This window comes from Fringilla coelebs (genome assembly GCF_963513975.1).
Source record: "Fringilla coelebs genome assembly, chromosome: Z".
Classification (NCBI taxonomy): Eukaryota; Metazoa; Chordata; class Aves; order Passeriformes; family Fringillidae; genus Fringilla; species Fringilla coelebs.
In genome coordinates, this window is record NC_140031.1 from 56,687,865 (window position 1) to 56,702,902 (window position 15,038).

Sequence of the window (15,038 nt, forward strand, 5' to 3'; positions counted from 1 at the left end):
GACTAGTACTGCTGATGTTTCAGTCACTTGGCTAGCCACCAAAAGAGCATTAACTCTTTTGAGGAACTGAACAGATTTTTGTTTGCTTTTTACTGCAGCCATTTATATTCTTATTATCTCCATTTGCCTTTAATCAGTCCTGACCGTAGAATATTTTTGTGACAGAATTTTACCTTAAAAACTAGGAAAGTTTTATACTTCCTTTTGTTGTTTGACACATTTCTGACACTGTTGGATGCTGTGCCCAGGGAGGACATGAGATGACTTCTCCAAATATTAACATACCTTCATAATGCTTTCTCACTGGATTTCAAAAAGATATTTCACCTTTGTCTTTTCAGAGGCTGTAGGAAGGAAATTGAGTCATTGAGTGAAATAAATGCCATGACAATCACCTGATGCAATTACACTGTTGAGCTGTGGGATTGGCTTTTCTTGTGAAGGCCATTTTTCAATGAGAAAAGCTTGCGATGAGATGTTGATATCAAATAACTGGGCCCTGACATAGCTGAAGGCTGGGCACTCAGTTTAGGCATAAAAAAAGAGGGTAAAAGCTAGTTCCCTTATCATTGGGATTAAATATGTATGAATGTACTGGGAGCCAAGGCAATGTATTTTTCACACCACACCTTCCACTTTAGATGATATGTGCACATTTACACAAGTTTCATAAGTTTTCAACATCTGCATTCAAAGTATAATTTATACAATTTTACATGCAAATTAAATCCTTCAGTTAGCAATCTGAAGTACTTTGGAAAAATGAAGGTTTTCTGATTTATTCTTTGAAGATTGAGGTAAAACTATCACTCCCCTTTCCCTTTCTTCTTACATTCCTTCCTCCTGCCCTATCAAACAATATTCAGGCAATAACAGAGCTGGATAGACACGACTTAGCTTGTGAAAATGTTGAAGCTATCATGAAAATGGAATAAAGTGTACCCTTTAAAGGAATTAGGGCTAGGTGGTCTGGCAAGAGAAATATTGCAGCAGTGCTCTGTCTGTAACAGATACAGTTGCTCTGCACAACTGCTGCTCCAGCAAAAGCCCTTGTGTACTTCAGCTGTTCTTACTTCATGCAATTATACTGGTGCAAATTCTGCTAACACGGCTTGCCAGCACAGACACTAGCTCTAGAAATGGTTTGATGAATATTAATCAAGTATATTAAATATATAAGTAAACAAGTATACTAACAAAACAGTTCTGATGTAGGCTTGTTAAGACCTGGCAATGCTTTAGGATGCTGATCCTCTGCTGACAACATGTTTTATTCATTACCATTCACATCAAACTTACTGACAGCTTGTTTGAATGCTGCCCTTGATAGGCTGCTGAGTCCCTTTTGTTGATCTTCACTGCCTCCCTTACGGAAGAGTTACCTGATCTGTAGCTGGAAAGTGGGACCAAGCACCCAGTAGCTTTGTGTTAGCTGCCCTGGACAGCACCAGAACATCTGCACAAATTGCAGCCTGGAAACTGAATTGGATGGCTAACCAACAGTCCATTTCGTATTGCAGAGGCCCCCTTACATTATTGACCAAATTAGATGGATTTAAGCTGGCATAGACACGTTTCCCCTTTCTGCTGAGGAGTCTTTGGATCCTGCAGAGGACATCCTTCAGCTGCACTTCATTCAGCATTTGTGCAGTGCCTGCTGGGCATAAAGGAAGTCTTTTATCTGTGGCCAGTCTGCTACTGAAATCCAATAGTGACAGTATCTTTTTCAAGGTAAAGGATGGCATGAGCTACATTTACCACGGCAGTGGAGTTTAGAGATGGTCACTATTCCCTTCCCTCCCTAGTGCTAGTATCTCCTCCTCTCCATTTCTCTCTCCTCCTCTTTTCTTATTTCTCTCCCTTCACAGCTTTCTGAAGCAAGGTACAGGTTAAGTTGCAGTTTGATAGTGAAATAAACACCTTCAGGCTGTATCTGCAATCCCTGCTGGATTTTGAGGAATATTGCATAATTTTTGTCTCACTGGGCTCAGTCTTCAGTTGAGTCACCAGTGGCACAAGGGAGTAATGTCTCTGTTGCAGGAACAAAACAACCTCTGTATACTGCCTGTAGGAAATTCAATTGGTGTCTGTCTGTCTGCTTCCCTTTCTTCGTGGGGACACTTCTCAGGCACTATAATTGGCTTAGCTGGGGAGATAAGTGACAATTGTGGATGGGAGGAGGGAAAACAGGAGGAGGAAATCTCTCTATTTTTTATCTGTCTATTGAGATGTCAGTGTCAGCCAAGAAGCACTTAAAAGAGATCTACTCTTATCTGTCAAGAACAAGGACACATGGAAAGATCTAGTCATGACAGGAAAAGCCAGTTACAAGGATGCACATGCCTAGGGCTTTCTGTAATGTTTCCTGATGAGAGGCTCACTGGCGTACTCAGGGCTGGATCACTGCTTTGGGAGACAACAAGAGGGAACTAATTCAAACCTTTGGGTTTTGACCAGCCACATGCGTCAGTTCATAGCCATAAACATTCGTCTCTTCTGGGATCTTTGCCCACATTAAGTCAGTGCAACTTCACTGATTCCCTTGATCTCAAAAGCAGGCATGCCTGTTTCCTATATGGCTTCCAGCATCACAGGCTGGTTTACATAGACTGGGCAAATTTGACCTAATATGGATTTGCCTGCTTTTCTTAAGAAAAGTGCCTCTATGTGTGAAGGAGGAAAATTTGGAGTCTAATTACATGCAGGTTGATTCAAATGGTACCAAGCCATACAAAAATGAGAGAACTACTGAAGCTCTGAGAGCCTCTGTGTTTCCTGGTTGTGTACAAAAGACACTGCAGCAAATTGTTTCAATTGGCATAATAAGATGAATGAATCATAAAGCAGACAAGCAGCAATTCATCCCTCCATGCAGCTTCTCCCTCTAATAGTATTGTAGTTACTCAACTCAGTAATTATACTTTTACTAGCATTTTGCTTGCAGTCAGGTTCCTGTGCTCTTACTGACCAAAGAGGATACACACATTCACAGGTTTATCCCAGAAAATAAAATGGTTTTGTAGCTCCACAGAATTTAATCCCAGGTGCAAAGATCAGAGTTCCTCTCACCAGAAACACATCTGTCAGTAGTCTCTGAACCAGGGTAACCTTGGAAATGAATGTTCAACTCATTTTCACAGGCCAGACCAGTGCAAATCCAGTTTAAATAGGCACAGGCTACAAGCCGCTCATCAAGAGAGCAGAATACAGCCAAACTTATTTTCAGTTTTTGCAGGACCTAAGTAGGCTTAGCAAAAAGTTTCTAGTCAGACACCAAAGCTTTCTTTGATATCTTTTTAACATTGGGCCTCGGTTGGTAGAGGCTTCACACAGAGGCACATTGTAAAAATGCCTTTCTCATTGCTGAGTTTCATTGCTTGACAGTGTAAATATAAAATGCTAAATTCTATAACACTGTTCCTCTTGCCTTCACAGCTATTTGTAGGAAAAAAACATCAGATTTAGGAATCATCTTCTGTGTCCAAAAGTAGGCAGTAGAAATTACAAAATTATACTTGGCTGCGTAGGCACTTTTTTCAAAGCATGTAAGTGTCAGGTGTTAGTGTTTGAGCTTCTGGATCATTCCTGATTACACTGTCTTGACACCAGTCAAGGGTAGCATTATCTAAGATCTGTTCTGAGTCACATGTGCAATGCTGAACTGCCTAGCTTACCTCACTGGCACTCTTTATTTGTAAATATTAGGGGATTAAGCAAAGTCAAACTCCAGCATCCATGTATTACTTTCTGATTTCAGAAAATTCCATATATTTCTAAAAGATCTGGAAATCATTAGAGTTCTTTTTTTTTTCATTATTAATGTAGAAAATAATTCTGAAGATTAACAAAAATATGGGTGTGTAGATAAAAAATATAGAGGAGAACAGAAAGAAGTTTCCAGCATCAGCAGTTAATGGCAACCCAAGATTTATTTCATGCCACAAGAGGACTGCTTCAGAAGACTGGTAAAAGCTTTGCAGCGCCATTAGCTAGTGGTGTGTTCCACTCTGGAAGACAGGGAAACACGAAGACACTCATGGTCAAAAAGGAAAAGTAAAAGTCAGAGGGTCCAAAAAAGTTGCATAGTTTTATTAGTAAATGATACACTTGGCATAGAAATTGGTATATGTTAGTAGTTAGTCCCTTATCTTTCAGTATAAACACATGGTGGTGGATTTTAAGGCAGATGGGAAGGGAAGGAGGGAGGGAGGGAGGGAGGGAGGGAGGGAGGAAGGAAGGAAGGAAGGAAGGAAGGAAGGAAGGAAGGAAGGAAGGAAGGAAGGAAGGAAGGAAGGAAGGAAGGAAGGAAGGAAGGAAGGAAGGAAGGAAGGAAGGAAGGAAGGAAGGAAGGAAGCTGAGGAGGTGTTTTAGGGTCCTGGAGGCACCATCTGGACTTCATGGAGGTACATTTTATAGATAACTTTGCCCATCCTAGAGCTAAGTTTCTCAGTTTCTCACTTTAAATGCAAATTATTTGTCATGCACAGTTTGTTCTTCTATACCTTTGTGAGAATGGGTCAGAGGGTTTCAGGGGTCTTTGGTGATCTCAATCCCAACTCTATTGGGTTGACCTTTAGTTGACAGTCTGTGCCTGCCTCTTGACCTTATTGCTGCAGCTGTGCTGTGCTGTGTTGCGCTTATCTCCAGAAGCCAGAACAAGGGTGTTTGACACAGAAAAATACTGCCCTACCTCTGTCTGGTCCCCTTCTCCAGCCACATTTTATTCTATTTTCACAGCATGTTCTTACTATCACTGCTTTGTTTAGCTCCAAGCTATCTGGCCATCAGTGTTTGGGACATATATGTTATCCACTTATCTCCTGGGCTTCTACAGCTAGATGCAAGCAGTCATATATGTTACACATCAAACTGAGTCGTTCTTCAAGTCTCTGGCCTCAACCAACCATAATAACATGTCTTGGCCCGTTTGTTATATCTAATTCAGGAAGTGAGAATTTTGTGTTCACTTCTCTACTTTTACTCTTCTGACCCTCATCTTAACTGATTTAATATCCCCAAACTTGGTTCTGATTTGAGCAAATTTTTTTTTTCATAGTATTTACTTTCACTGCTTTTCTCCATCAGTTGTTTTGGTTTCTTTTTCTATTTACTTGCCTTTAAAACCAATTTTTAAAAATAACTATACTTCAGTTCAGCTCTTTCTGGTCACCAGCTGCTGCTATTTGGTAGTTTATAGAGAAGGCATTTCCTAGAGATTATGTGTTTTCATTGAGAATGCTCTTGTGCTGATGGATTTCAAATGTGATTTTCTGAAATATTCGTTTAATTCTCTGTCTTTATGGAAGTGCCTTCCCATTCAATTAGCTGTCCATATTTAGAAAGCAATGTGCAGAATGGTGGGTTAGTGATCAAAACTAACTTGCTGAGGTTTGAATACTTACAATGTTTTTGGGTTTATTACAGTTACAGGACAAATGGCGCTTTGTAAGCCTCTCCAGTTACTGTCAGTTATCATCTGCAGATAACTAACTTCCTATCAGCTCTTCACTCAGTCACAGTTACTTTATCGAGCTGTTGATTTCCATATTACTTTTGGGGACTGATTAACAGGTATGCTTGTATCTTGCTATCCAATCCCCCGCCAAAATCCTGGTAGGATCTATCTATCTTCTGATGAAGATGGCTGGTATTATGTAATGAAGATGTGTGAATAAATCTTTTGCATCCATGACAACGTGTGCATCACTGCAACTGACCAGGCTGCAATGTGTCTGAATTTGTCTTATGACAGAGGTGAATTACAGACATGTTCAACATACTTCTAATCCTGTTTTTGGCATCCAGGAACAAAGTACCAACTGCAAATGCCAAATGTGTTGGCAAGTCCTCCTCACATGGATATGCATGTCTTAGTTTCAGCAGGACAGGGTTAATTTTTACAGTAGTTGGGAGGGGGGCATGGCCAGACCCTAATGTTATTTAATGCCACCTTGCATCATTGCCAGGGGGAAGGAAAAGGAACTCTTTCCCTTTTCTGAGAAGGGTGTCCTTTTCTAGTCTGGAGAAAAGGAAGGGTGGGGAAGAGCCCATCAATATTTGTCAAAGGCTATATGTGTTAGTGGTTTCTTTGTCTTATACCTTTTGTTATTGATGCTGTTGCTGTTATGATTTGTTTCCTTATCTCATTGCTGTTTCCACTAAATTCTTATCTCAGCCTATGATTTTCACCTTTTGTGTCTCAAATTCTCAATTCCATCCCACCAAAGTGGGAAGAGGGAGGGGAAGGTGGAAGGGAGTGAGAAGCAGTGTGGTTTGGACTCTCTTGGGAGAACTAAATTGGGAAGTACCCATCCTAAATCATGACAATCTATTAGACACTGTATGAGGAGTAAGTGGATATCCAACAGATGTCCAATTTTCTCCTCCTCAGCTGTACCACCTCCATGAATCTTCCTTTGAGGAGAAAGAAAACAAGTCTCAGTTTAATGGTCTTGGTTTCTGACAGTCATTTCATACTGGCATTCACAGCTTTCTCCTGCTTTTATTGTTTACAGTGCTTTGAACAACCACACTGACTTTGGAGAAGTGAATAAGCATGCTTTTTCCTCTGGATGCCCACGTAAGTTTTAGGTCAGCACCTGCATAAACAGGCAGTTGAGTAGAAACAGAATTGGAAAGAATTTATTTTAAAATATCAGAAAATAACAAGGAAAGGGCTTGAACAGTAAAAAGGCTTGAGTAAGAGAATGCAAGCAACAGAAGAAATAGAGAAGAGATTAAAGAAATTACCTGTGAGTGGGCATCAGCTATTAGAATTGCAGCAGTTTGCTCTGGCTTATGGGGAAAAAAGATGGGCCATATCTTTCTGGTGCAGCTGACTGCTTTGGGAGTGAGCACCACAAAGTACCACCGAATCACAAAATGGGTCAGGTTGGAAGGGATCATAACGCATCTTCCGGTCTAACCTGGGCCATTCTAGAGCAGATGGCACAAGATTGCATCCAGACATTTCTTAAGTCTCTCAAGTGAGGGAGTCTCCACAACCTTTTCCACAGCCTTTTCCAGTGCTCAGTAAAGAAATTTTTCTTCATGTTCCTGTTGAACTTCCTATGCATCAATTTCTGCCTTTTGTCCTATTGTTTGGTACCACTGAGAAGAGCCTCAATCCATCCTCTTGGCACTCTCCTTCCAGATACTTACAGACAGTGATTAGACCATATGCCAGACTTCTCAAGGCCTATCTTCCTCAGCTTTTCCTCATAAGACAGATGCTCTAGTCCCCTTATTGCCTCAAGGTTGTTCTTTTAAAATAACTAGAAAAGAAGTCTCTGGGGTGACCTGATTTGACCATACTGTGTCTTTTTAGTACCTAAAAGGAACTTGCAAGAAAGCTGGAGAGAAACTTTTTACAATGGTATGTAGTGAAAAAACAAGAAGAGGGAGGGTAGGTTTAGATTAGCTATAAGAACAAAATTTTTCCAACAGGGGTGCTGAAACACTGGTACAGATTGCCCAGAGTGGTGGTAGATGTTTCACCCCAGAAGCATTCAAGATTTGGCTGGACAGGGTTGTGAGCAGTCTGATCTATTTGGGGATGTTCCTGGTCATTTAGGGGGTTGGAATAAATGACCTTTCAATGTCCCTTCCAACACAATGTATTCTGTGATTCTGTGGTGTAGTGGAAAGTGTCCCTGGCCATGGCAGAGAGGTTGGAACTGGATGATCTTTAAGATCCCTTCCAACCCAAACCATTGTATAATTCTCATTATCTTTGTAACCCCCTGACGGACTTGCTCCAGGCGCTCCGTGTCTTTCTTGTACTGAGGAGCGCAGAGCTGGACACAGCATTCCAGGTGAGGCCGCACCAGGGCTGAGCAGAGGGGCAGGATCACCTGCCTCAGCCTGCTGGCACTGCTGTCCATGATGCAGCCCAGGATGTCCCTGGCCTTCTTGGCCACCAGGGCACCGCTGGCTCATGGAGAGCTTGTTGTCCAGCAGCACCCCCAGCTCCTTCTCCGCAGAGCTGCTTCCAGCAGGTCAGCCCCGGGCTGTGCCGTGCCTGGGGTTGTTCCTCCCCAGGTGCAGGACCCTGCCCTTGCCTTGGCTGAATTTCAGGAGGTTCCTCAGTGCCCGTCTCTCCAGGCTGCTGAGGTCCTTCTGAAGGGCTGCACAGCCCTCTGGGCTCTCGGCCGCTCCTCCCAGCTTCGTGCTGTCAGTGAAATTGCTGAGGAGGCCTCTGCCCCTTCAGCCAGGTCATTGTGGATAAATTAAACAAGACTGGGCCCTTGCAGGACACCATTGGTGACAGCCCTCCAGCTAGACTCCGTCACTGATCACAACCCTGTCGCAGGTAGGCATGTGGTGTTTCTCCTGCCGGTCAGTGATGAGGGTGCAAGGCAGCTGTGCCTCAGCTTCACCTGAACCATAGCGGCACAAGAGGAGGGGCTGGAATTCCTCACACCTAACTGACTATCAATGAGCTGGATTGGTTTACTGTGAAGATTTCAGGTGCAAGGTCTGCTCATTTTGTCATTGATATTGACTACTGCCACTGATCAAATAGATTGGTTTGTCCAGTCATGAGCTCAGAGAGACCTCCAAATAAGTATTCTGCTGTGGAGAGTATATTTCCAGAAGAGGACTTAATGTGTAACTTAATGAAATCCTAAAGACAGATTTAACAAATGACACTCAGCTTTTCTCACTCACTGCAGTAAAATGAGGGGGACCTGATCTTAATTTTCTTGCTGAGACTAGCCTGCAGAGCCTGAAATTCAAAGATACAATATCTGCTTTGTTACTCTATGAGCTTGCTGTAAAATATGCTGTAATCTTTGCCAGGGATATGTTGTGCATTCCCTGGAGGTTTTTCAGCACTGAGGAACACTTCAGACTGCTTAACAGTTTGTTCAGGCTTTGCCTTATAAGGTCTTTTAACTCCAGCACAAGCGCATGACAGCCCCTCCAAGTGTCAGGCTGTTGGGAACAGATCACAGCAACAGTTCCTTTGCTCAGAGAGCCACATTTATCCTGTCTATCCTACTGCCCTTCTAGCTCCTGTCCTGACAGGCAGCATAGAAATGGGGGCTTAGGGTAAAGGGTGGGAACGGAGGAATTTAACTCTGCCTGTGTGCATGTCCTTACAGAAAAGACTGAATGATTTTGAATAACTAAAGATCCTTTTGTTTTACACAGGCTTTGATTACAGCTGTGGTGCCCTGGGAAGACTGGTGGTCTACCACTTAACACACATTCTTTGGTGGTAAGGCGTGGGATCTGCTGCTCTTGGGAGACATCTTTCCTGCTGGTGAAGCTGAGAGCCATGAGTTAAAACTTACTCTCAGTTCATTCCCACTCTGCAATTTCAACAGTAGCAGCAACTCTATATCAAGGCAGCAGAAACATTTCTCTTCTATTCTCAGTGTGTCTGTGTCTAATTTTAGCAGCTCTGAAACATCAGCAGATAAGGCTAAAGTACTGAAACGGGGAATGCTAACCACTGAAAGCCAAACATGCTTTGCTTTGACTTAAAATATCCTCTGGTTGAGTTCTAAGTCATGGGAAACAGACACTGGGGGAAATTCAGGAGTACTTTCAGCCTCTCCTGTAGTTCCCATCAGCATTCCCATCACAGCTTGGTCACACTGCACATTGGCAGAAACCTCACTGGCCTTTTCTGTCCTCACTGTCCAAGTGTTTGGAGTTGCAGGAAAAATCAGCCCAATGTGGGGGCACCACAGGGGGCAAAAGAGACAGGAACAAACCGTGGACTTCCTTCACTCCAATCCCTTGTGAGAAGGCTATCCCATCTCCTACAGGCAAAATCCCACTCCTTAAGCTCCCTCCAAGAGAGCCTTCCACATTTCAAAAAACTACAAATGGTAGCAACTTTGACCAGACAGACTCAGTAGCTGAGTAAATCCAGGCTGCCTGGGGCAAATAATTCAAAAGAGGACCCATAGAGATAGGGTTGTGTGACTTCAGAGGATCTACCTTTGAAAGCAATCTGTTCAAAGGCTCTGAAACAGAACTGTAACCTGCTTTGAGGGCAAAAAATACCAAGACATCTGTAGCCAGCATTTGTCATCATACAGCACTTTATCTAGAATCAAAATATCACAACTTAATTAAACATTAAAACTGCAATAACCACAGTATCCATGGATCTTAAGTTGTCCAGAGTTAGGCTTTTCAGAAACAGGTAACAGAACTGCCTATGTTGTATGTTGAGCTCTGTATATTTATAGGGACATTCATATAAAAATTTAAGCTTCATCTGCTAATCTCCAAAAAACCTAACTTGTGATTTTTTTTTTTTTAAGTCCACATTTTAAGGACTTTTGAACCAACATTACAGTCCTATCTAATGTGGGCATTGCTGAAAGGTTTTTCCAGTTTCCTACTTGCAGCAATTTGACTGTCTGGCATTGTAGCAGCTGAAATTGCAGTTCACTCAAGGCAAACAAAATGCAAGCTAATACCTTACTGTGGAACTTTTAACACAAAAGCAACAGACTAAAATATAAGCTCTGCTTCCCTTAAATCATCATTTTAATTTGAAAATGCAAACCAGATCCCCGATTTAAAGGCATCCTCTGTTTTTCCTGACATTTTTACATGATTAACTCATTTTTCTCAGTGCACTCTTTGTTTCTCTTCAAAGTATCAAGAAAGTTCCTTTTGGTTTGCATCTTTTTTCCTCTCTGCCTCATTCCAGGAGACTGTAAGATACCCTTTGTTTCTTCAGCAGTGGATTTTCTGTGCTCTTTGGGAAAACTGTGCTCAGATCAATTGCAGAAATGATTCTCCCTACAAAATTTCACAGCTGGTACACTTTCATAATGAGATGAGACAGGCAGCCTAGAATACTGAATCAAAACTCTGATAGCTCGATAACAAGTGTAGTAAAAACAACAAAAAATGGCTATTAAAAAAGAAGCTTTTTTTTGGGAGTTGATTTGTGGAACTCCTTGCCGAATTACTGCCAAGAGTCAGAACTAACTATCAATCAGACACCAGAGGACTAGCATCTTAGGCTGATAACAAATGCAATGTGGTTTTTAACCAGTGCATTTTGAAAAGGAAATCAAGTCCAGAGTTACTTATCAAGCTGTGATAGTGAACTCCCAGGCAGAGCTTTATTATTTTGAAGGTACTAATATGAAGGACTTCAAATAATTTTTTCAACCAAAAATAAAAACACATCATATAATCTGTAAGTTTTTATGTATAATGAAATTTTACTAATCATCCTTCATTAGCAGCCACACAGCAACCAGTCCCAGTACTACAGAGTTCACATTAAAAGAACATGAAGATGACAAGACAAGAAGACAGGCAAAGAAACACCTTCTTAGAAGGATGGTTTGAAAGTTGTCAGGGCTTGACCAGTAATGACATCTACAGAACGTCTGCTTATTGATCTACTCTATGAAATAAATTCATTTAACGTGTTTAGGTTAGAGTTTGTTTTGCAAGTAGTGTTACCGACTCACAGATATTTTGGGGGAGAGGGAAGCAGGGAGGGGGTTGGAAGAGAAATGATGAAATTCCTAGACAGATTGATATGTGAAAACTCAAAATACAACTTTAAATATCCCTTCTTCCATATGGTCCCTGTTTTCTGAAAAGTGCCATCATCCTTAAATGGGACTCTCATGTCAACATGGAGATATGTGCTTTCAGTATAGTTGAACTGTGGTTTGGCAGCTAATAACATGTACAGTAAAAGATATATTGAAGATTTTGCTTGAAACAAACATGTCCAGGGCTCTTGTCACTTCATTGTCATTACACACCAGACACAAAATTGACATCTGGTGTGGACATGCATAGGTAGGTTTATGCTTACTTGAAGTACACTGAAACAGCTATAAAACCACACCATGACCACCTTTCTTGATTCTAGTGACAACCTGGGCACTAGAATCAAAAAACACCTTTGTCTTTTGACAACTCTCAACTGGAGTTTTATTATTTTATCAGTCTTTAAAAGGTATCAGTCTTTAAAAAGTATATTTTTCCACTATAGGAACAGTCTAAAATGTGGATAAAATTAATTTGTCTGAAAAGATCTCATGCATCCACTCTCTCCATACTTTTGTTGGGTGCCCAAGCTACAAATGTTGTAATGCCCATAAGGCTAGAAGACCAAATAAATTGGTCATTTAAAGAAATCAAGGAAAAAATGTAGTAATAGGAAGATGATTTTTCTTTTCTGTGAGCAAAGAATAGACAATCTTGTTGAGAAACATCATGAAGAAGAGATGCATTTTTTCCATTAGTTGTATCTGTTTGTCTCTTTACAATTTTATAAGGAAAGCAAAGTTCCTCCACCATCCTTACAAAAGATTCTCAGACTGTTGTGATGTGAAGAGTGGTCTGTGGCAGAAGCAAACCTCAGCTGAGGGATTTTTTCACTTCAATAATTGAACCTCCTAGGGGAAATCTGCAAGATTCTAATTCTGCACAAGAATAATTCAAGAAAAAGTAGTTTTATGTTGTTAAATTAACAACCTGACATGCTGCCTTCTTCTCCAGTTGTGCAGATGGCCCTGCTACATGGTTGCTATTATTTTAATGCATGATGGACAAATACATATAGCACAGAGCTACAATATGCTCTCTCACAGTAAGTGCCCTTCGTAAACCAGTTTCAGCCTCTTAGGGAGCCTTTTTGTTTTCATTCCTGACACACCTAGCAGTAACTAACCTGACTACCTGAGAACACTTCAGACCTGAGAGAGGGTTGAATTTATCATGAAGTTGAGGATATCTGCAGCCTTGCTCCACACATTATTCTCTGGTACAGGAGACATAAACCAGAGAAAGTTGGAGAAAGATGAAAAGCCTGCTTAAGTACTAAATTAAGACATAACTGGAAGTTTTCAAAGTTAAAGCATTCAACCTCTTCCCAAATACCTTTATTTAAAAGGGTGGGTGACTGCTTAGTTTTGAAACAATTATGTCTTGTATTCTCTTCCAGGTTTCAAAATTGAAATACATGCAAAAGCTTAAAATGTAGACATGTTGACAGGGAATTTCAAAGCAGTCTAGAGGTTTGAGAATCATTTTTAACTGAATTCAGTGGAAGACAATGTCAATCATTAAGACTTTGTAAATCAGCATTTAATTTCACCCTAGGAACTTCTGACTACTAGGTTTAATGAATACTATCTCTTCTGAATGCCACTTACCAAACAAGACCTTTGTACATTGGAGGTGCAAAATAAAGATGATTTACTAATTAGATGCACACCAGAGATACCAGTTTAATGATCATGTCATCTTGAGTTAGGCTTGTATGTGGTATGCAATAGAAGCATAGAAAGCTGTTCTATAGCATAGAACAGTTCTCCAGTTTGTACCTTACAGCATTAAAGCATAAAATAATGCCATTAGAGTGACACAAATAGGAAGTTAGTGGAATTTGCATCTTCCTTTGGAATTCTGATTAAGATTTTTTCAGCATCTGCTGTCTGTAGTACTAGTTTTGGAAAAGCATTAGAGGGAATAATATCTTCTGGTGATGACCCTGAGCAAGGAACCAGTGGGGATACCTTTCCTATGAAAGAGACTTGAGAGTGTGCTTGTGTGCTTGTGATTGTAGCACTGGAAGTGTGACCACAAAAAAGGAACAGCCTTAATGATCCTTGGGAGAAATCACTTTCACATGTGCAATGCAGGATGTTCACTTAATACCTACCTGTGTTCAAGGCAAAGTCTTGGCCCTTTGTTGGCTGCCTCGGGCTGTGAAAAGCTTAATGAATTCTTAACAAAAGAAGTCAGATGTACTAATTTGAATGTGGTGTAGACTGATCCAAAATTCACACTGAACTTTCAGCATGTGTCCAGAAAGTAGCCAGCTGTTTTTGTCTCTTCTTGGTGGCTCTGCCACTGTCTGAAGTGGAGGCCAAAAGGCCAGGAGATGATTTCTGTGTGGAAGGTGTCCAGTTTTTGTCAGGTCAGAGGACCAGAAATGGCATAGTGTCCAAAAATACATAATGTCATTTTGATTTTTGGTTTATTTTGGTTTTGGGTTTATTTTGGTTTTGGGTTTATTTTAGGTCTGGCACCATTGACTAGCAGGTTCAAAGGCTTCGTGACAGGTCTTAGGAGGATTTCAGAAAGATGGACTGTGATAAATAGACCTGACTCTAATCTGACTCACTCTTTCAAAGTACTGTTAAGGCCCTTTAACAGTAGGAGTTGAATCGATGCATTTAACTCCTCTTTACCACTGAGATAAAATCAAAATTTTAGTTCTTGTGTTCCCACAATGTACTGAAATTGAGGAAGACTGGTTTAAATGCCCACTGTTAAATTACAGCTTTGATGCAGATAAGCTGTAGAGACCTCTCTGGGCAGCCCCTTCACTGAGAAGGGAATGATGTCATAATTTTCCTAGCTATTTAACTTAGCTGAAAGCTTGCCATTAACAAAAGCTGCCCCCATAGACTGGAATGGACACCTCAAAACTTTTTTGGCATTGCAAATCCAGCGCCAATCCAATAACCCTTCTTCTAGGAGCTTAAGGATAGGAAACAAAACTGAGAATGGTCTAAAGGATCTGGTAACAAAAGGATGTTTAAAAACTAGGTATTAGATTATCTTCATATGTGGGGGAAAAAATAAAACAAAGATCCCAGTATCATCACAGCAGTAGTAAAAAACAAATATGCAGATTCTGGCCCCAGTTACATTATGGAACATTCATTTATTTTCACCTTTCTACAGCTTTTGTCTTTTGGGCTGCAGACAACTTATTTATTTTCTTTACAATCTCACTTCTGAAGTAAAATCCAGTGTACTAACCCAAACCTCAGCAGTAAATATTTTTGCGTTTTTTAAGAGAATATCATTTCAGCTATATGTGGAGAATGATCAGAAGGCACAAGAATAGAAATAAATACCACTAAAAGCAGTTTTCCTGTTGCAGTCTGAGTTGTTTGAAAAGAGAGAGAAATGCCAGAACCTACAGGAAGCAAGCTTTAGTTTTAAAATCTAAAGTGAAAAACTGTACACTTTTTCCTCTTTTTCTTGGCAGAATGAATAGCCAAGTCAGTTTAAAGGGACTG